General features: G+C 35.5%; 1 protein-coding gene across 2 annotated transcripts in view; it reads right to left on the minus strand.

Annotated features, from left to right (window-relative positions):
- Window positions 1-24,346, minus strand: part of LOC140745939 (ribosomal protein S6 kinase alpha-5) — a 133,785-nt gene that overhangs the window by 27,216 nt on the left and 82,223 nt on the right. The gene's annotated exons all lie outside the window — the stretch shown is intronic.

A 24,346-nucleotide genomic window follows, 5' to 3' on the forward strand; every position in this document is an offset into this window, starting at 1 on the left:
AACAAAATATTTTTTGTCTACCTAAACTGTCTAATTTCTAACTATGCCAAGCCCCACAATTGGTTTAGTTTGATTATTTAAATAATTAAGGAAATTTTGAAGGCAATGTCACCGATTGGTAACTTTATAAGTAGGTGAATTTTATTCATGACGTTATCCCAAAAATACGCAGTTATCACCAAGAAGACTAAATATATTTTAGAGCTTCGGTATCCGATATCGTAGGTCAGGTACAGCGCGCATGAAAAGAATAGAGGAAATGGTACATCACTATACAAGTAACTACATACTGTCTTACTGTCACGATAAAATTCAATTAATGAAAAAAAAAACTTCTTAACAAGGAAGTTAAGTACATTTTAGGGGTCACCACACCCACAACTTTATTACAACCAAAGTAATTAGTACATAAGTGTATTTTTGGCTAGCACACACTTCAATGTACAGCCGATTACAGATTAGATGAGCCAATAGGTTTGTAAATTGTAATAGTTCCTTTTCTTGTTAGAACAGACTAGCCACTTATAGCATTGGGGATTTACGTTTTAGCGACTGCATCGATACTGCATCACGTTTTAGCGCCCTTTTGCGTTCAATCAACTTTTATTACATGAAAATATGCGTTTTAACGACTGCATTAATGTTGCATCGAGCGTCCAAAAGTAGCTGCGAACGGCTTTCAAACATGTGCGGAGTGTAGCGTTTGATCGATGCGTTTAGCTTCCGAAAAGGCCCTAAATTGTCGCTCGCCGACAAAAGTAGCATGTGTGTTGCGTCCCTTACGCCCTTATTTAAAACATTATCACCTAATTAGGTTATCATTTTATTTATGGTATTGTTTAATTTTTAACCGTATCATTTTACAATACGGTATTACAATCTCCATAAATAAACTATGTATTTCACTACCCTTACATTGCATTTATTATATTAACTAATTGAAACAACTCTTGAGATATGGAAAAGGAAATGCTATTTAATGCAAATTGTAATACAGGTCATTTTGGTATAACTATTAGACAAAGCAGTTTGAAATTGAAATTCTTGCCCTTATTTACATGGGCATGCTGAGCACAGGTGCGATTAATAGATAATTTATTTAAATTTATTTGCTGTTGAGCATTTTTAAAATTCTATCATATAACTAACTTCCTCATTAAGATTTCCAATTACCATAAGGACTTAGTTTTTTTTACAAAATAGAAGTAGCATCAGAGCATGCAGACCACCAAGGTAAGTGGATACTGCCGCCTATAGAAGTTTGTAGTCAATCCCAGATAAGTTTAAATTCCTACTGGAGGATACAGGTGCGCCGCTACACCCGAGGACTAAGCTGGAATGCCTCGTGTAAGTGTATCGCTCACCACACCCTCCAAACCCCTCCATGAGTGTACTCATTGATTGCTGATGGATGTCGGACCTGCGCAATAACGTCCGAAGCGCTACAAAACTGAAAATTTACAGAATCACAGACTAGTCATTATTTATAAGGACAATGGACCAATAGTCTTTATAATAGTTGATATTCTACAGGATTCCTTTAGATCCAGAGACATTTTTCTGAAGCAGTTAGAAGAGAGATGGCTAATTTGAGATTGTCTAATTAATCAATTTCTGTCTTATTTAACCCGTATAGAAACAAATCTATAGAAAACTAAAATATACAGAAATTTTGACGGCGCTAAAAACTAACCAATCTTCAAAGACAACTGTAGCTTTAAAAGAACTAACTTTAACGAGCACCTCTCTTCACTTTTCCTCATTTAACCGTTAAAAAAAGCGACCAAAACCGCGCTAGAAAACCAAGTCGAAAAAGGTAAGAAAATCAGCGCAATACGCTATAACAACCATGACCTCCGCCCACAAGGATAGAGTTAACGCTCTGATAAACAATTTATAGGCTATAAAATAATCTCGTTAGCACATACCTAGCCATTATGTTCCCAGAGCGACAGTCATAAAGTTCATTTTCTAATGATATGCGATGTAAAGATGAGGCTTTCATTATTTGTTGAGATCGACTACCGCATCAAGTAATTTTGTACTCAATTGTAGTGTCGTAAAGTTCGTTTTTGAGTCGTTTGATGTATAGAAATGTTTAACAGCGCTTCAATATATTATTTGCACGGAACTACGTGGCATTTAACCTTATGAAATTGAAGTAGGAAATGAGATTGCAGTGCAGCTGCTATTAGCTGGCCACGGACATCTGTAATCAACCTTGAATAGGATCTAAGTGTTAACTTAAGTTAGCTACAATGTTTATAAGATTGTAGTAACAAACGAGCATGCAGTCCACTTGATGGTAAGTGGTCACTGACGTCTATGTACATCTGTAACCATCTCCATACACAATACGGGTTTTGTATTTAAACCGAATATAGGTGGATTGCCCCCTCTAAATCAATAGGCAATCGGCAACCACAATTCAACTGCAACGCAAGAACTACCTCACGCTAGAAGTAGGTGTGCCGGCGGTGCCTCCCCCGTCAAAATATACTAATACAACCTTTAAAATACGTTGTATTTGCACGAGATCTATCTTTCCTGTTCAATCCTTGAAAATCAATCGCAGCAGCGTTTAACACTACGTAACAGTATACCTACTTCTACGGCCCATCGACATCGACCCGTCAGTATGACACTTCATACCATTGTCTTACAGTGTACTTACCTATTTCCGAAATAAACTCTAAAAATAAACAACAATCATGGACAAGTAAGGCCAGTAGGTACGCAAATAGACACATTTTCCACCCCCCGAGGGGTTGGTGGGCCTCCCCGTGACGTCAAGCTCACGCTCCAAGCCTGACGATGGCAGACCGTAGCAAGTTCGTTTTGATTAAACATTTGCAATAGTGTAAGAAATTGTTGTTGAACTATGACCGGATTTTATTTTTGGACTATTAGAAGGTAACAGAAGAAAGGTAACTAGAGAATTTAAAAACGACTTGAATTCTTAAGAATATAATGTATGTCACTCCCTCAATTTGGACGAGTATAAGTACATCTCATATGTTAAAATCAGTCTCTAGTCGTTGGGAATGTAAGGCGTGCCAAAGAATTTATGCTCGATAAACATTACCTTCCGCAGTCTGATAAAAATTTAAAAGATTTATGTTTATACACACCAAGATTTTAAAATTATTTAACTCAAGAATATTTCTAAAAGCAAAACCGTTTCTTACTGTAGATAGATAGTTTTAATGTACTTAAAAATTTCACCTACGCAAAGTTCGAACCCATTAAAAAACGCGAAGAAGATTACGGTGTCTACTCAAAATTCCGTGTTACTTTGCCAAATACCACTAAAAAGACAATAGATAGAAACACATGCAATACGCAAATACCTCGCGGAGGGTACCCTCTGACGTCAGTAGCCATAGCTCGTGTCTCTGACAAGCTTCATTGACGACAGCTTCACTAGAAGTCTATAATCAGTGTTTCCTTGTTAAATACATCGCAATATGTACGACACAAATAACTTTCATTGCTTTAATCCGCAAATGAATATAGGAGACAGAGTCCTATTATGTCTTGGTATTGGAGGTTGCCCATTTCCGGTGTCAAGTTCATCAATTAATGAACCTACTAAGAAGTAAGAACCTACTACTTTATTTATCTTGATTACATTAATTTTATTTTTATCTAAACTTTGCAATATGTTCCTATGGCTTGAGTTTCGTTTACCTGCATATGCTTTGCACTTCTCGAGGCAAGATATTTTAATTAAATAAACAAATGAAAATACGACTATGGATTTACCCAGGCAGGCCCTTCTTTGTTAATCGACCCATCCCTGTAAGGATTTTTTAACTTATAATTATAACACTTTTGCCTAAAAGAAATTTCTAATTTAAAACTTATTGAATTTATGAAAAAATACTGATTTGCCCCATTTACACCAAAAATTCTCAATTTGCCCCAATGCAACCTAAACTCTCTGTAGGCACATGATATGAATTTAAATAATAGGGAAAAGTGATTCAATTTTATTTGTTCTGTATATTTTTGTAACGGTCATAACTAGAGATGGGCAAAGAACCCGGTTTAAACCCTGTGCAGGGTTTAAACCCAATAAATACCCGTTTATTTCCTCCCACTGGGTATTTATCTGGGTGTTTATAAAATGAGTTAATAAAATCTACACAAAGCTTTTAAAATAGTTCAAATGTTTATTTAATAGATATACTATAGGTTTTTACTGTATTTCTAATGTTTTTACATTTTTAAATATAACATTTTTAGGGGTTCATCTATTTTTATTACATTTTTAATTATTATTTGTTTGACGAAACAAATATCGCACAACTAAAACAAATAAATATACCTCTCGTATACTATTGCACAGGTGGTGTGGGAATATGGGCATATAATGTAAAATGTAATTCTTACGTAATATCTTAATAATTATAGCTTTAAGAAAAAAAATATAAACATTATTTTATAGAAAATTTTAAGTGCTACAACTTTGGTCCAAGGTACTTTTCGATAAAATTTACCGTTTTCGAGAAAAATCCAGAAAGCCGAAAATTTTGACGTTTGACCCCGAATAAGTGCCGACACACACATCGATGAGGACTTTTAGAACTCTACTTGTGATGGTAAACCCAAGGTCTCTACGGAAATTTAGCTTTATGTTATTTGATTACTATTTTTATGTCTAAATTGACCGGACTATAAAAACTCCTCTATCAAAATGTTTCAATGTCATTTTCTGTAAATTAAGTAGAAAAAAGTTAAAAAAAGTCTTCCCAAAGTTTAATCTATTATTGTTATTATCTTTGTTATTTTTGGTTTAACGACAAAAAGTTATAGAACTAAAATTATAGATAAATCAATTTGAAACCATAATTGTTCTTACTAAATTTCTGTGCGACGAATAGTTTGCCTGGTAGAGCGTAAAAACGCTTAGTGCCCCTTTTTTCAAGATGGCGGCCGAGGGACAACAGTTGGGACTCCACAAATTAGGATTTAACTGAACACTAAGCCCTTTACACTAATCATTGACATCTATAAAATAAAATTGGGTCTTCGAAAATTGCAACCCAAATGTAACACATCCGAAGGGACTATAACATGACTATAACAGCGTAGTTAAATGAAATATGTGCTTTTAGAGCGCATATTTAGTGAATTGTTTACAATATTATTTTAAAAATGATATTACACGAAGAAAATAATAAATAATAGTTTAAAAAAACTAAAAAAATACACTTTTTATAGAAAATCCAACTAAAAAATAGTAAATATTTTTTTTTAAATTTGAATTAAGAATAGTGTAAATAAGATAAAAATATTTTTTATTGTAAAAAATTACACTATTCTTAATTCAAATCTTATTTACACTATTCTTAATTCAAATTAAAAAAAAAATATTTTCTATTTTTTAGTTGGATTTTCTATTTATTTATTATTTATTTTTCATTTTTTGGTCGAATTTTTTATAAAAGCGTATTTTTTAGTTTTTTTTAACTATTATTTATTTTTCATTTTTTAGTGATTATTTTAGCGATTATTTTAACGATTATTACGTAGCGTATTATCAAGTTTATCTTTCGAATCAGCATCAGCACCTTTGCTTAGCAGTGCAAAAATGAATATTGGGTCATTGTTTAACACAGCTGTATGAAGTGGTGTTTTACATTGGTGTTTATTTTTATTGTTAACGTGAAAATCCCAGAGGAGTTGTTGAATAACATCCGAATTGCCAATGCTAACTGCTTTCTTTCATAATTTATACCATATCCCAGGTCCTCTATCTTGGATAAAAGTAATCACGGAAAAAGGATGATAGAGCATCTTTTAAAAACAGGCGCTGATGGCAATACTCAAGAGAAAAACGGTCAACTGCTTTACATCTAGCCATTTCAAAAGGACGTCGTCCAATCATCGATTTAATATTACAGCATGATGATGTTAATATCAAAAATAATTCTAGAATTTCTTCTCTTTGTGTTGCTGCTGCCTGCAGAGATTTTAAAACTGTTGGTAGTTTAATTAATTTTACAGCTCGAGTTAATAATATAAGTTGTGACTATGACGATGAGCTGAAATCATATATGCCTTTACATTTGGCAGCAAGAAATGGGAACAATGAAATAGTGGAAATCTTGTTAAAGGAAGGTGCAGATATTGAAGTGCTGAATGAATAAGGATGATGAGACACCGCTTCATGATGCTATTAACAACGGACGCGTCGAAGTTGAGGTCAGGTCAGGTCAGGTCAGGTCAGGTTAGGTTAGGTGATCGGCGCGCCTGGTAGATTCCTTTATTGGTCTTAACGCAGACCTTCCGGGTCTCAGGAAAACAAAAATCGCTGATCCTGATTATCCTAGTAAGGATAACGGGTCAGAATGTTTAAAATATTGAATTGTCATCGGTCCTTAATAAGTATGCCAAATTTCGAGTTAATCCGACGTTTTGAAGGGGGTTAAAATCATGTTCAAAGATTCCGTTACATACTAACATACCAACATACCAACATACATACGTCTGAAGTTAATAAAAGCGTATTAAAAATATGAATGACAATAGTTTACACCCGCTGTTTGGGTATTTATTTGGGTTTAAACCCTATTTCACCCAAAATACCCGGTTTAAACCCGTATCCACCCATTGGGTTTAAACCCTCTGCCCATCTCTAGTCATAACCAAATCATACGATTATTATATCGTTATTTCCATTCGTTTGACAAACAACAGTCTTTAATAAACCCATCGTACGTGTCCGAGTGCTATTTTTAGCGGTTTTATGAATAACACCGCTCAACGGCAGACAGACGTATCGTTAGCTATTTTACCTACAGAACTGGATATTTTTAACGCGATAACTATGTAACTATACTCTTGTATCGTTGTTAAAATGTTACTGTTTTACAATTGAACTATTTAAGTTGTGTATAGGCTACAATTTTAAAATTACGGGCTGAAATTTCATCACACATGTTCACATTCTCTACACGATAGTAACAAATAACGTCCAAAACATGATGGCCCGGATACGAATAGAATTTTGATCGTTGAAGTTTTTAAGTTCGTTTTAGAAAATATATAAAGCATGTTTTGTAATCGAACCTAGGTCTCCATCTATAAAGAGTACAAAGTAACATAATATGGCAATTACAGACAATAATTTAAACGTTTCATAGTAATAATAAAGAACAATGTCATGCAATAAAAAAAATGTACACTTATTAAATTTAAGTAGTTTGAGTAAATAGTCATAGTTTTGAACCTACGGAATCATAAACGAATATTTACCTTTCGTCCTTACCCTTAGCTCGTATTACACTCACTTTCACTTTAGAACACAGTGTAGTAGCTTGGAGTAGGTTTATTGTAAGGTTTATCCACACTATCGTGCTCTCGGATCATAAAACAAGGATGAAATATGAAGTTTAACGTCTCGATATAGGCAAGCATTTAAACTAAATTTGGAACCTTTGTAAAAGGAAAATAACGGGGACGTGTTCTTAATTAACGTGTATCGTTTTATGCATATGGTATATTCCAACCCGGATGAATTTTCTTTGATTGGGACGATCTCATCCAACTTCACAACAATAATATTAAATCTCCTTGGTTTTATGATCTGAGACCATGTCATTCCAAATTCGGTCCATTACAATGCAATACACTTTGAGGTATTTACCACCGTTTTACCGTATCGGGACCAGACCGGAAGCCAGGCATCAGCACCATAGTGGGGATAGACCCTTGAACTTAAGAAATCTATACACATACTGTATAAATAGTATTAAAATGTGCAACATGCCAATCCGCAGTGGAAGAGACGCCAAGAAGCCTTTGTCATGCACCAAAGTATGATATACATTGTTATAGTGTAACGGATACCCTCTACAGCTCTCCTTACCCCTTTAACCTATAGGGCACGAAACATACGCCCCGCTTGAGATTCTATTCCCTACAATTAGTAGTGACATTTTGTGGCCTTATAAAGCTGCATTTATATCTATAGACATGTACAGACAAAATAATAACATTCAATACAATGTGTATGAACGCACGTCTTCCTAACCCAATCAAAGGTGCGTAGCCATGAGGAGTGGTAACTCCTACCATGATCGCCTCATATGTAAGTCAGCCGGCATTCACACCCTTCCACCGAAACGTTAAACTGCTTCATATTTTCAGAATGGTTCGGTCGTCGACGTTGGCGGAGAGCTCGATTTTCATATGTTGTTATAATAAGGAGTTAGAACGCAAGAAGTCTCTTTTGAATTCACACTATTTCTAAGAAACTCATAAGGCTGATCCATAGACCCTTCTTCTTTCTCTAAACATACATACATCTTCCTACGTTTCCTAGCGAAAAGGACATGAGCTTGGTTGGGGCCTTTGATCAACAGCACGGTTTTTCAACATACATTAGGAGAGGATCAATCAAAATAACCATACCAACAAAATCATTGAATATAGCAACACCTTCAACTATAGACATAGGTGAGATATTTAACAACAGTTCTATACCAACTAAGACTAAGCTGAAGTAGACCTAATGTCTATACAGCCCATGGTTTGCAGAGATCACTTAAAACCGAACCGCATTCCGTATATTACCTCTATAGCAAAAAATACCTATAGGACAGGTCTATTTCTGTCCGCGATGGATCCCGGTCACAATGAGAATGCAGTCTGTACATAAATATTGCATCCTTGACGTCAACATTTATCTCGTATCACAATAAACGAGTTCGCCAGCCGCTCGTTGACAGATCTAATTAACCTCAAAATGCTGCATATATTTTGTTTATGATATAGCAGTAGTAGACGAGCGTGCGGCCCACCTGATGGTAAATGGCTACTGACGTCCATGGATTTATGTTATCAACTCTAGATAAGATTAGATTCGTACCTGAGGTCGCTACCCCTAAGGACTACGCAGGAATTCCTCAGATGTCTCCATTAACACAGCTTTCATACCAGAACACAGCGCTTAACACTGCTGTTATTAGGCACAAATATATGTGGCGGTGGTACCGCCGAAGTCAAATCACAAAGGGTTCTAACACCTTCTATATTTGGAGTACGAATACAATACCATATACTATTGAATACGACGATGCTCGAATGAATTTTTCGACAAACTCGAGATACTCTATAATATACGCTCCACTTACACAATTTATTAAGCATACTTCCCATAAAATTTACTTTAATAAAAAATATAACGTGTAAATAGCAAAAAAATATAACAACAATAATTGCTCATGCGCACAGGTCTACAGTACAGACTACTAAATACATATTCAACTCGACTAAGAGAAAAAATTATAAGATTAAACGATTCTTTTTTCCATTATCATGGTCACCCTATCGCACACTAAAACTGTCTCGCACAACAATCTTTCACGGCTATAACTATGTCCGCCCATTGATCGTCACCGCCCTAGACCGCCCTAATCCTATGACCATCCTCCCATCCCATATTGCCCCAAAGTCCTATGACCTTTCATATATATTGCCCCAAGTTACAACGACCATCCTCCCGTGTTGTCCCAAGCGCCCCTTGCCCAAACGAGAGGTTTAATCTTATAATTTTTTTACCCATTCAAACGTAAACAATGATAAATTGATATCAGCGACTCACTCTCTCAATTAGCCACGCTGAAGCCCGTCTCTGACCGACTGACCCAGTTACCCGTCGCACCTACAACAGTTAAAGGCTCTATACCTTAATAGTAAGTACGCAAAAATAATAATTGATTTGATTTCATTTTAAATATACAAAATATAATACACAACAAGACACATTGCCTCACAAATATACGAAAGAAAGTATTCATAAGTGCGCAACTATTATAATCTCCTCCATTTCGAAGGCCTCGACAGTGACCAACTGACCTAGTTACGTTTGCGACCTTTTGTCCGCTGAGGCACATTTTTCCCTAAAAGCAAACGATTTAAAATATTTTCAAATAAAATATGCTTTAACCATGGCCGTAGTCAAGGTAAGACAGGATAGAACCGGTAATAGGGATTTGTTTTAAAGATATAAATACACCATCGATAAAAAATAAAATTTGGCGAATACCAATAAACCCAATCGTTTTTCTTTCTAGTCCACTTCAAATCATTATCCACTTCTTATGAAATAAGTGCACATTTTCATATTTTACGTGTCATTCAAAAATATTTGACAATATTTCAGGGATATGTGTTTTATCCAGTTTTGCCCCAAATGTAATCCAGTGACAAACTTAATCCCCAAATAAATAAACCGTTTTAATTCATTAAAATAAAAAAAAATAAACCCAATATTTATTATTATTGTTTTTGAAAAAATAAATCAAATACATATTAACAATATGTATTTGATTTATATGAAATATATATAATAATTAGTAACAATGAAATGAAAGCAACCAGTATAATCTGGTGCTAAAATCCATGGATAATATGTATTTGCCCCGTCGGGCCCCGATCGCGGCCGACTGACCCAGATAGCCGACATGTCTACAACCGTAAACGCTCAGCTGATTCAGTCGCCGCCCGGTTCCTTAACGATAATATAACTCTAAGTTTTTAATACAGGCAAATCATATAGTGTATTCTACGTACATTTATAAGGGACAGGGACTTGGTTGTAGTTGTAAAAAACTGTCATCAAATTTAAATTGTTTTCCAATAATTTATGCCAAATTTGATATTGTTATGGTAAAAAGTGTACACATATTCTAAATTACGTCTCTTTTGTTAACGGGGAAGTTGTATGAAGTCAAGAGAAATGAAAAGAAAGCTGTTGGAAAGATAAAGAAGAAAGGAAGAGTTCAATATTACCTCTGATCTATCTTACTTTCTTTGTTAATTCTACAGGTTATCATATAAAATACATTAAATCATGAGGACAAGGGGTGGGTACTATAATTTATCATTTAAGAAGTTACAATACAAATGTTGCAATACGAATGTTAAGATCAGCATATCACTTTCTAGAAACGAAAACGTGACCAAATTGCAAATGAACATTAGCATCCAAAAGGTCAAAATGCTTAACGAACGTAGACACACGATATATCTTAACCAAATCTTACATGTACTTAAATTGACATTACTCACAAGTAGAAAAATACTAGCACGGAATGTAGAGATATACCTGCCACGGTCACACACCTACATTTTTACAGTGTACAAGTCCAAAAACTCTCACACAGACACACCTTGTGTGCAATTCGAGAAATTTATATAAGGTCGTACATATATCGTTGCCAATGTAAGGTCACCAGTTTATGCAAACAAGATAACGTTTAATGTAATATGCACCTTATTAAGTGCTCTTAAAGTGTACGATTAGACTCCACAGTTGAGAATTCTCTTTGACCTTCGCCTTGATGTAGGATCTATTTGATAAATGACAGGTAGGTTATTAAAAATGCTATTATTAGAAGAGGTAATAAGGAAAATTCGAAGTAATCGCTCGGTTAGTAGCAGACATTTACAAACAATGAACTAACTAAAACCAATCAACTTGTAGAAGGCAATCATATCATAATTGAAGACAGTCTGTAATCAAAATAACAGTTCCCGCCCTACCTACTGCTAATTGTTATAGAATACAGCATCGGGTAAATACACAAGCATCCACGCAAACTCTCTATGTTGCGTGTGCTACGGAAACTCCAGAAAGCTATTTAGATTCATTGTTTAATTGTTTATTCCCTAACTGAACCCTGAAGAAACATTGTGATTATTAAAAATCATAGAATCAAAAAATAATTACGAAATTTAAAACATAGATTAGAAATCCGAGAAAGAGTCAAGAAAGATTGAAAGAATCAACAAAGATTGAATCAAGAAAAGGTGATCAAGATAGATTAAATAAAATTACAAAACAATTCGGATTCGAAACGACGAAATGGACTAAACGAATCAATGATCACGGATGACGCTAACAAAAGTTAAAACACAAGAGACACCGAAATAAAATAGAACAACGAATTGGGCAAACTCTTGAAATCGCGCAGAAGCGCAACCACCGGCAAAAATGTGAAAACCTATAACCTCTCACATTTCGCCGGTGGCGATGGCGATTTTTTACGGCAATCTCGAGCAAGTTGCGCCACTCCAAATCACCCGTTTCACTTTTGTGCCGAACACTTTCACTGGTAACGGTACCGGTACATCATACAAATGAATACCAGCTCTAAGCGCCAAGGAATTGCCTTCAGAGTCTAACGACATAGACTTCCTATATACTACTGTACCATACAATAAAATCGTAATGTCCGTTCACTTAAATCTCAACGCAATGTTGCCAGTTGTTAAGTCTTGAATGGCTTGTGTTCGTTCAGATTGAATATCGACGGAAACGCCCGACGGCGAGCCGAACGCGGGCCGAACGCTCGTGCAATGGCTTTCGTGCGCGTGAGTTTGAAAGTCGAGCTCTCCCCACCTCGAATCGAGTACCGTAACCGCTTGTGTCATCCGTTACGGAGCGATGAAACTCTTATTACGTTGCCAGCACCGCTATGTTACGCGGGGACGAGATGACTGGTCCACGGAGGCGTCCGTGCAATATGACCATTATGAACGATGGGCTACGATGTCGTGATTAATGGAAATGGATGAGAATGCAATGAGCTGCGAAAGGAAACAATGATGGATGCAATGACAACAATGGATTATAAACGAAAAATATGCTTTATGACATTATTAAAATGTAAAAGGGCCAAAGAAAATTTATTTTAATTACTTATTCACCTATTTCCTAAAATAACACCAAAACATGATGATAAGATACAAGTACCGCTCGAGGTATCGATGAAATTGAAGGAAGCGATAATGATCTTGACGGCACAAATAGTTGGCCTTAAACTGAATACCAAGAAGGTTTATGGTAAACAAATAAATAATTGCAAATAGATATCCGTCAAGTACCACGAGAAATGAGAGATTTGTCTGATAACGTTGAAGATCGTGTGCAATATTAGAAAATGATTGTTGCGAAATAAGGAGAAAAGGGTGATATAGACGCTAGCCATTTTCAATCTTATAAACGTGCAAGACTTAAAGGTCACGATATTACAACGTTAACAGTTCTGCAATCGATATCACCGTACCATTGCAGATAACGTACATGCGGTACAAGTACAACACACTATCGATGCAAAGTGCTAATGAATTCAGTTATGAGGAAACCGCTTAAGTGTTAGCTAGTAACAAAGATAGTAAAATAGCTATGTAATAAAAAACACGTTTTATACGATTTTAATAAACAAAATGAAGTCTAGTCACGGTGTTACCTTAACAACTAAATAGAATAAGTAGTTTATTGTTACATTTTAATGGATGTTACAACAAAATGCACAATATTTTTAATCCATTTCCCAGTACGATGATATTACAACTTGTTCTAGTAATATATTAAATGTTTTATGTACACTGTTATTGACTGGGGCTTGAAATTTTTGCTCATTTTGACTTCGCGAGCGTTGGAGAAAGTTCTGCTCTGTTGAAAATCGCGAAATCTCATGCAATGAAAGGAAATATCGTTTTGCGGCGCAAATAACGGGAGGAGGCAAAGGTAATAGCATAAACGCTTCGCATTCATACCGCTAGGACTGCGTTATGGGTAACCAAGTATGCAAAATACCACCCAGAACATAATTTTCTTCGGAATTTCATTATATAAAGAAAATACAATGATTAAAATATAAATAATGAATTTAACTTCAATTTTCGGTAAATAAACCCAGTACGTGAGCATGGTACCCACAGTAAAGGCAATCCTTAAGCTACGAACGTTGAATGAGTTGCTTATTTCGTTTTACAAAAAACACAAATCATAATTACGAAAACGAAAACGAACCTCAGTACAGTATAGTAATCACGACATTGAAAATGAACACAGGACAAAAACAACAAACAAACATAGTATGAGAACAAAGTTAATGAGTTCGAAAATGTATGTACCTACAAATTAGAAGCGGTTTTTAACATCAAAGGGAAAATATTCTCCATTTTACATAAAATTTTCCTTGTAATTAAGGATTCTGGGTAAGGTAAGATGAAGTCTCGGCGAAACTCAAGAGTTCCGGTGTGCTAACAATGCTTCTTTGAGGAGTAAACATTTTTCAAAATGCACCACAGCGTGTAGATTTTAGAAAAAAGAAAGTAACAATATAATATTTCTTACACATTTCTAAAATGGTTGACCCATTTATATACCACCAGCATTCGTTTCTTTAGAATAAAACTCGTTATAAAAATGGGGATAATTTGATTTCTATTAAAAACTAGATGACCCGGTGAACTTCGTACCACCTAATTATGAGTGACTATCTGTACCTCGTGGTTTCACTCGTGTAATTTATGTATTATGTCCATAAACTACTGGTAAATATTAGGAAATGGCCACAGGAGAACAGGACAATAAAAAATACAATTAAATAAAATTCACTCTACCTCTCTGCACTCTGTTATTTTTTTACCGACTTCAAAAAGGAGGTGGTTATCAATTCGGCCGGTATCTTTTTTTATGTATGTACACGAATTACTCCGCCGTTAGTGAACCGATTTTAATAATTATTTTTTTATTGTGTTATTTTTTATTGTAGGTTCTAATGAATTTACAAAGTCAGTTCATCATTGACTATTTAAGGGTCTGATAATGTGGCTCGGAGACAAAATATGTAACTCCTCAACCGATGGGGATATTTGAGTTGTGTTTGAAGATATTTGGTGTAAGTTCTAACGAAATTGCAAAGTCAGTTCATCATTGACTATTTAAGGGTCTGATAATGTGGCTCGGAGACAAAATATGTAACTCCTCAACCGATGGGAATAATTGAGTCGTATTTGAAGATATTTGGTGTAGGAGGTTCTAATGAAATTGCAAATCATTGACTATTTAGTTAGGTTAGGTTGGAACACATAAGACAATATAAAACTAAGCGGGCAGGGCGCGGCAGCGCCCTGCGACCGGGCGGTTCCAATCAATGTAAATTCAGACCGTACCTTAATTCATGATCACGTTTATACAATTTTATATTGTATTAATATAAATGTTATTATGTCATCACTAAAAAGGGTAAAAAAATTTTTAACAAAAAATACAACCGACTTCTATGTCACTACATAGTAAAAAATAATTCAAATAAATGTTGGTTTAGTACATATTTCTGAAGTCGGCGCTCAATATATTTCGTTCGAATTATTTTTTACTTTGTAGTGACATAGAAGTCGGTTGTATTTTTTGTTATTTTTTTTAAAAACATGCGAAAAGAAGTACCTATAACTTCAATAACGGTTTTTTTTAAAGAAAGTTTATTTACTTATAGTACTCTAATCGGGTTGTTGAATAGCTAAAAATGCTGAAACAGGTGTGTAAATAGAAAGGCGATTTATAACAGTCTTAAGGGTTGATCTAAAAAAACAAACAGTGACTCAGATGCTTCATTATGTCTTATGATAATTTTCTTAGTGCTCCAAATTAACGGATATTAAATTAAAGTTCCATACCCGATTAAACGACCCTAAAGGTTGATTTTCCAAAAACGGTGAAAAATGTGTTCTATTATTTGAATCAAAAAGCTAAATTCCAATTTTCATAGACTTTGCTTCAAAATCTGCCGATTTCTAAACGAAGTGTCTTCTAAAGCCAAATGCAAATTTTTACAGGTTTTGCTTCCAAATTAACGGATTTTAATATAAAATTAACCCCTACCCCTACTTAACCAACTTAAGGGTTGATTTTGTAAATATCGTAAAATAGATATTTAATTACTTTCTATCGAAATCCTATCAAATACTAATTTTCATATAGATTTGCATCAAAACTGGGGGACTTTAATACAAACTTTCAACTCTTATTTATTCACTGAAACGCGGTCGAACAGGATAAAAAGTATCCTATGTCCGTCTCCTGGTTCTAAGCTACCTCTCCACCGATTTTCAGTCAAATTGGTTCAGCCGTTGTTGAGTTATAAAATGCTTCACGAAAACGCGGTCGAACGGGATAAAAAGTATCCTATGTCCTTTTCCTGCTTCTAAGCTACCTCTCGATTAATTTTCAATCAAATTGGTTCAGCCGTTCTTGAGTTATAAAATGACTTCACGGAAACGCGGTCGAACGGGATAAAAAGTATCCTATGTCCGTTTCCTGGTTCTAATCTACCTCTTTACTAATTTTCAGCTAAATCAGTTCAACCGTTCTTGAGTTATAAAATGACTTCAAGGAAATGCGGTCGAACGGGATAAAAAGTATCCTATGTCCGTCTCCTGGTTCTAAGCTACCTCTCCACCAATTTTCAGCCAAATCGGTTCAGCCGTTCTTGAGTTATAAGTGGAGTAACTAACACGACTTTCTTTTATATATATAGATGTCATTTGAAAGATCTCATAAAAGTATTTATTTATATATGCTGTACAAGTAATAATATATGGATTACATTTCAAATAGTCACAGACATGTTATTTTTGTGAAAAATTAAACATCAAATAAAGATGCAATTCGGTTTAAATTCAAACAGGAATAATCACTATTCTCGCGAACTTTCTCGAATCTTCTAAAATAATCTTAACATTTCGCTGACCATTAAAATATGTTATAATGTATATCACTGTTTGGCCCTGATGTAAATTACACAAGTGACATTAGTAAAACGGCTCTACAACATCTATATATACAAACAAGTGTCGTAACAACTTATTGATCAATAATTAATTCGATAGCGGTATTTTGCATTCCTACATCGATTGGCGAGATGTCCTAAAAAATCGCAAGTGACAGACCTGTGTGAAACCAGTCGACGGTCACGTAGGCTTCGCACTAACATTACAACGACATCCGAATCGAAAAGAAAGCGAACGGCATGAAGAGATCAGCAAAATTGATATGGAAAAACAAAGTAGATGAATCTTTGTTTTGAATATACATTCCAAAGTACACATAGACAATGATAAAATCGAACACTTCAGAACTATCCAACAGTCTGTTATTGATAATAATTAATCTATCTTACGATCTGCATACAATAAATCTAAATTGGCAATTTATGTCAATTAGAAATTATCAAATTTTGATCATTGGTAGACAATAATTGTAGGGATTAATTATACATAACGGGTGTAAATAAAACCACTAATGCACATTAAAATTATATTGTTTCTGATTTAAACAAACAATGTACAGCCAATTTCAAAGATAAAACCTCGAAGTAGATAGCCAATGTCGCCGTTCAAAAAGTTGGTAAACACGTTAACCCGAAACACGCGGAAGGAAATAAAGAATGAACTTTAGTATTGTGCACATTAATACCAGTTTTCCAGTTAACCAAATTTGCAAATTGAAGGAAAGCCAGCTTTAATACGGAAAACCCGAAGTCGTGGCGAGCCATACGGAGACAGGTTCGATACGATATGTTCATCTCACTCTAGCTCAGGATACATTCGGATTAGAGTGCAAAGGACAGAGATATCAGTGTAACGGGAATTATCAGTCTCTATTTATAATTGGAACGATGCGATACCGGACTTGGTAATAACAGGATTGCGAATGTGTCGCCTAGGTTACCGGTTGACTAATGACACAAAGCTTTTTGCCACTATATCAAAGGGCACACATTCTCAACAGCTGAGAGTATGGAATAAAAACTCTACTGTTATTTAAATTTCCATAGTTGTATGGAATACTTAATGATCAGAATTTGAATTAGTATGAATTTTGTGGTGTATAAAATAGTAATGAATCGAATGAACTCAGTTAGATGGTATAAAAAAGAAAAACAGTGTCGCGATCCGTTAAGCAAATTGAAGCTAGTAATGCGAAAACAAAGCTGCTTATGAAGCGAACAACCAACAAGGAACAAATGAAAGTAAACTCAATGAGAACTAGCGAACACGAGAATCGGAGAATCGAAACCACGTGGCAAATGAAGGGGATAGTTGATACAATCGAATCCGACAACGGCACCGCGAAGCCGGAACTAAGAATAAACACCGAGCGGCGTACCGATCGAACAGTACTATAATAAAACTATAAAAAAGCAGAAATGTCAGTGAAAGTATTACATAGTCCACGCCAAACTGCTAGTCCGCTCTGAATATAGAAATGAGTCGAGCCGAATAGCAAATTGTAGATATTAGCGGGACGAAGACAGCGCGGGACCCCTCCTGACACCCGTCCGCTGCCCGCTCTCGCCCACGGGACCATAGCTGCGTTAGTGTGCCCTTACTTTACGGAGTATCTGCTAACTAAACCTGCGCGCAACAACTTCAGAGCGGACCTGCAGTTTGGCGTGGATTATACCTACCTGTATCGGATCTCTCGACTAATGATTGAAATATAAAATTGGAACGGGTCGCCCTCATTCCGCACGCGTCTTAGCAAGTGGCCGGACGGCGGGTGGTGGTGCAAAAATAAATTACTTAAATATAGAACACGCATATCTTCCCCATTATTTATATCCATTCATGTCGTGATCGGTGTAGCCTAGTGGTTAAGAAACTCAGCCTCTCGATCGAGGGGTCCGAGGTTCAAATCCCAGGCACACACCCCTGATTTTTTTTAATTATGTGCGTATTAGAAATTAATAATCACTTGCTTAAACGGTGAAGAAAATATCGTAAGGAAACCTGCAAACCTGAGAGATTCATAAAAAAAATCAAATGTATGTGTCATCTACCAATACGCACTTGGCCAGCACGGTGGACTATGGCCTAATCCATCTCATTATGAGAGGAGACCCGTGCCCAGCAGTGGAACAGTAATGGGTTGATGATGATCATGATGATGTGGTGATCCCCTCGTGCCGGGAACGGTATGCATTAGTACTTCAATGGATACTACTCTCGTTCGCGTGGATTTTCTTATAACAAAAGCGGTTCCGCTCTGTTAAATAAATTATTTTGTTAGCTTTCACTTCTTACTGAATGGAATTCGCTCAACGCTGTGAGAATATGACAGTAGCCTTGTTTCTAAATAGCAGTATAAAATAAGCTGGGTATTGCTCACAAATGTATTATCGCGATGAACGTGGAACGATTTTTGACTCATATAATCTTCGTTTGTATTCAGACGAGACAAATACTTCATTCTAACCTTCGACAAAGGCATTGTTGGGCGGTGTATCCGCGTAAGAATCTCGCCTAGTATTAAAATAAGACTATTATACACTAATCTAAAATAAACACAACTAAAAGCAAACGACGCAAGGCCGGCGTCGTTAAACGGAGTACGTTTAGCACTTTCACTACTGCGGAACTCCTTCCGATGTAATTGGGAAAGTAATACTTCTTAAACATATAGTCGGAAGTGCTAATCCAAAATGTTGTATAGCTACATTTTATTATTATATGGGAGTAGCAGACGAGCATGCATGTCATGGTAAGTAGCAACTGCCGCCCATGTACATCTGTATCAACTCCAGATAAGATTAGATACCTATCTGAGGTTGACAGACTTGCCGCTACCACAGAGGATTAAGCTGGAATACCTCTGCAAAGTCTCCCTTACCACACCCTCCACATTAGAACACAACAGCGCTTATGACTGCTATCATGAGGCAGAAATTGGTATGGCGGTAGTGCCGGCGGAGTCAAACCACATAGAGTTCTGCCACCTTTACCTATGATAAAAGTCTGATATTTGTATGTTTAAGGTATTAGGTACACGCGTGAATGTTCTCAGTAACTGAGTATTTCGCATAAATGTTATATATCAAACGGTTTCAATGTAAACAAGAAATTTGTTTACCAAACAGGATAATTTTAGCGCCTTCAACAAAACTATGTATGTGATTATTTTTACGTTAGATGGGGTTTATTACCTTAAATGTTTAAATACAGTATAATACGAATGAGAAATGTTCAGAAAACTTATTTAAAAAGCTTAATGACCCAAGAGAAAAGCCCAATGTAATAGTTTATTTTTCTTGACAGCTTAATTTAGTGTTTGCCTAAGTAGCTTTAATTTTCACTTTTAACGCCATTATAACAAGAAAGTAGTGAAAATGAAGGCGAATTAGTTGACATTAGCCTAAATCGAGATCGCCCACGCGAACCACACGTTTTACTGAGAATTTGAAATTATGATTAATAAATAAATCATGAGAGTATTTATTTTGAATAAATATTCAAGGAGAGCAAAGGAATTAAAGCTAAATCTAGGGTATCGCATCTTCGACCCATTATTGGGTCCACCACGACCCACTGCTGGGTACGGGTCTCCTCTCAGTGAAAAGGGTTAGGCCATAGTTCACCGCGCTGGCCGATTGCAAATTGGTATACTTCACACACCTTGGAGTTTTTTTTCCCTAAAGAACTCTTAGATGATTAAGTGTCCTTACAATGTTTTCTTTACCGTTACTAATTAATTTCTAATACGCACATAACTGGAATGAGTGGAATGAGCTTCCTCCCGAGGTATTCCCGGAGCGCTATGACATGGGGCTCTTCAAAAAAGGTGCAAAAAGAGCTCTCGTTCAAAGCCGGCGATGCATTGGCGACTCCTCTGGTGTTGCAAATGTCCATAGGCGACGTTAACTACTTTCCATCAGGTAGCACGTCTGCTTTATCGTCAGGTTCAAATATTAAAAAAAAACTGAAAACTCAGAGATGCGTGAAAATTGAGATGCCTGAAATTCGAACCTTGCCTTCCCCAGATGGAGTTTGAACCACTATGCTATCACTGATTTTAATCTAGCGTACAAAATACATATGCACTTACTAATTATTAAATTTAATAAAAATATTATATTTAATAAATATAGTAATATCCTTGAGAATCGTTAATACCATAATCATTATTAAGCATAATAAATTATAATAACTACACACTAAAATCTTCTGTTAAGTAGATATCAGAAATATCTTCAAAAGCAACGCTATTATTTATTGCATAATACCATTGAGACTTTTGAACAAACGCAAATAATAGCTGCAAGAATCCCAACCATAATTCCTATAAAACTTAACTGTTCCGATATCAGAAAAGATTAATTCTGTGAAATCTAGTATTCGGGAATTCAAGGAATCGCGTATAAATTTATTTTCGAACAATTAATATTTTTAATGCAAAATGGTCCTTTTTGCACTTTGGAATTGTCTATTTTTAAAATGATACTAGTTATTGTACAAAGTCATTATAATTTTAGAGTGTAGAAGAGATAAGAGATAAAAATATTTTAGACCTGACTTCGAACAATGACAATGTTTAGTAAGAAGTAATTGTCAAGTGTTGATCTGTGATACGAAAAACATTGGATAGACTGATTATTATTTGGTATGTATTTTTTGCTCTGAATTTACCAGGTTATATGAAATAACACGGGCACAGCCAAGGGTTAATTCAGTATGATAGTGTTGATTATTATTTGTATTATTAATAATAACAGGCGATAAAGGTCACACCGCGAAAAACAATTAAGTTGGGACGATCTAAATACCGAATTAACAAAAGACCAAGATGCTAATGAAGCTATCAAAGACAATGGCAATTTGCATGATGAACGAGAGATAAATGTTGTTAATCTCGAATCTGATCGAGTACAGCAATCAATAAATCATAATATCGAACACGATGGTAATCTAGAAAGTGTGTTGGCAAGCCGGCTTCAAATGCCGCGACCATTTATCATTGTTTTAGTGTTTTATTGTTTAAAAGTCACTTGGAAATTCTTTCATAACAATTTTGGCTAAGTAATTAATTATAGTCCGCGTCAAACTGCTAGTCCGCTCTGAAGTTGTTGCGCGCAGGTGTAGTCATACGATTTACTATGGCGACGCGATTCATTTCTATATTCATTGCTGCTCATGGAAAACTCTAACCAACCAAGATAAGATTAGATTTCTACCTGAGATCGATTACAGATGCATAGCCACCCCTGATAACTAAGTTTAAGTTGGAACGCGTCAGTAGAGTATGTCTCCCTTACCACACCCTTAAAATCAGAACACAGCAGCATTGAACCAGTGCTATTAATTTTTTTAGACAGATATAAATGTTGCTCTGCCGTCGAAGTACAAAGAAATCTATCACCTTTAATTTATATAATTTTAATATTTAATTAAAAACATATTAAATTGAATATTAATTCCTATCCTTATTACCTGTCATCATTATTTCAATTAAACTTATTTATTTAAGTATTACGTTGAGGTCATTTATTAAAATGATGACATCTATATTTAAATTGATTTAACTTCATTAATTCAATATAAAATTTCGAGAAGCATACAATTCGAATACCTTATAAAACATCAAACAAACTACTTATATTTATTTACAAACAGAGAATAACGAACTTGATATTTTCAACAATCATAACAACAAATCATAACATATCTAGAGCAGTGTTAAACTGCTGTGTTCTGGTTTGAAGGGTCTGGTAAGGGAGACATACTTTTCCGAGGAGTTCCAGCTTAGTCCTTAGGGGTAACGGCGCTTCTGTGGCCGAGTTCAGGTAGGAATATCTAATCCTATATGTTGTTGATTACAGATATCTATCAGTGGGCAGTAGCCACTTACCATCAGGTGGACTGCAAGCCCGTCTGCTACTCCTATATTATAAAAAAATAAACAAATCGATTGCACTAATCTTGCGCACGACACCTATATGCGAAGTAGATATGAGATGATTCACTATCATCAAAGTTATCAACACAATAAACTTGTGATGATTACAAGTCGTACAAGTATATAAGCTTAGTACTAGGTTATGTACTTAATAGTAGATAATTATTGTATTAAACGCTAGTTGCATTTTTAAATTAATTTTTTATTCAAATTTAAATACAACTCATAATCCGTATTCAAGGAGGTAAGTATCCTTAAAAATAGTTATGATCCAAGCATTACCTTGATCAAAGGCTGGATGGCTTGGGTTCGAAACATACATTATATTTATTCTTCTAATGTACCTATCTTTTTATATCAGACGAGTACATTGATAAGACATACTCGACAAACGTAATGGATATAACTAATAAGTAATTGTGAATCTTACTTTACTTCATAGGTAATATGCAATTCATGATGATACAATGTCATGATAATTATGTGTATGACTTCTTATAAATGAAGATGCATAAATCAAAGCTCACAGAAGAGATATTTTGTACATTATCATAAGTTATTTCTGTTTAATAACAGCAGTGTAAATCAATGTTGTGTTGCGCTTCGGATGTGGTAAGGGAGGCATACTTATACGAGGTGTTCCAACTTCGTCTACAGGGATGGAACACATCTGTTTGCAACCTCAGGTAAGAATGTAAGCTAATGTGGTTGAGTATAGGATTTCTAGTAGTCGGCAGTAGTCATTTACCATCAGGTGAACCATGTATTATCATGTATTGCGATGAAGTAATAGCGTTACATTGTTACCTTTTGGGTACGGAACTCTAAAAATAGAGACATTATAAGACACATACATTATAGCGAACAAATCTTTCATTCATCCCAATCCATTACCGATAAAAAAACCAAAACCGAGTGTCGATGAGTGCAACAAACACAACACCGACCTATAGTCGTTCGCTCTCAACAACCGTTTTCGGGTTTGGTAATCCGTAAGAGCATGCACCGGAGCCACCGGTCGCCGTGACCCACATACGGCGCGGCGCCCGCCATTTTGAATATTCAGTGCGCGCGCGTCGAGTTTGGTGGCACATTTCACATGATAGCGCTCTTATCGCGCTAACAACGTTGCCGAATCAATAGGACGTATTAACTGTTGTTCTTTTTTATGTAACTGGAGAAGCAACGGCTAAGTGTAAATTAAGTTACACTAATGCTGTTAGGCAAACTTAGATAGTTCTAATAAAGACGATTACAGATGTGTTACTGCACCCATGAGGACTATGTGGAAATGCCTCTTCCACCCCATAATATAATTTAGCAGTTCTAAATACCTAGACCTATCTCAGTAGATCAAATATATGTTGCTACAATCCTGAGGACTAATTTGATGCGTCCCGTATAAACAAATCTACCATACTATGCAATAATACTAGATTGCAATACATGAATGTAGGTAGAAATGGGTATACCGCAGTCTAACTGACTCAGTGTTCTTGTTAAAATGGTCTTAGGTAACTTAACTAGAGAAGTATTGTTAAAAATAAAACTACTTAAAATATAGCCTATAATTTAGACGAATACATGGTCACTTATATGTGAAGCCGCGTATGGCGTCTGTTCGTAATGGTCTATAGGTGATGCCAAACAATGACATACATATATACACTCGAAAAACATTACCCTCCGCAATCAGGCAAAAAATCAAAAACATTTCATTAAAAAAGTAACATATGTATTAGTAATAGGTATCGTTGAATTACCGTGCGTGACTCGAAGCCGCGTATGGTGTCTGTTCGTTATGGTCTG

The sequence above is a fragment of the Epargyreus clarus genome, unplaced genomic scaffold (assembly GCF_041222505.1).
Source record: "Epargyreus clarus isolate Ecla_fem2 unplaced genomic scaffold, WU_Ecla_fem_2.2 ptg000011l, whole genome shotgun sequence".
Taxonomy (NCBI): Eukaryota; Metazoa; Arthropoda; class Insecta; order Lepidoptera; family Hesperiidae; genus Epargyreus; species Epargyreus clarus.